Raw genomic sequence first — 307 nt, 5'->3', positions numbered from 1 at the left:
TGATGGTTAAAACATGATCGATGACTTGACTTATGGAACATTCTTTTGTCATGTTTAAGTCATTTACAGAAGAGGAGCCTTACACTTTTGATGTCACACCTACCACGCATAATGACTTTTTTCTTTCAAATAATATTACTCTGAATTGGTTCTTCGAGCTTTAACTAAATGTGTAACATTGATTTAAGTCTACTGGGGTTTCTAGCATGTTTGTTTTTCTTTTTTTCTTAAGTCGGAAAGATCTGTAGCTGATTTCCATCCGGATTTCCTTAAAGTACAGGCTGCTTTGAAAAGAAGTCCACAGAGA

This window comes from Xenopus laevis, chromosome 5L, assembly GCF_017654675.1.
Source record: "Xenopus laevis strain J_2021 chromosome 5L, Xenopus_laevis_v10.1, whole genome shotgun sequence".
NCBI lineage: Eukaryota > Metazoa > Chordata > Amphibia > Anura > Pipidae > Xenopus > Xenopus laevis.
The sequence above is the reverse complement of the archived record's forward strand: the minus strand, read 5'-3'. Positions refer to the sequence as shown.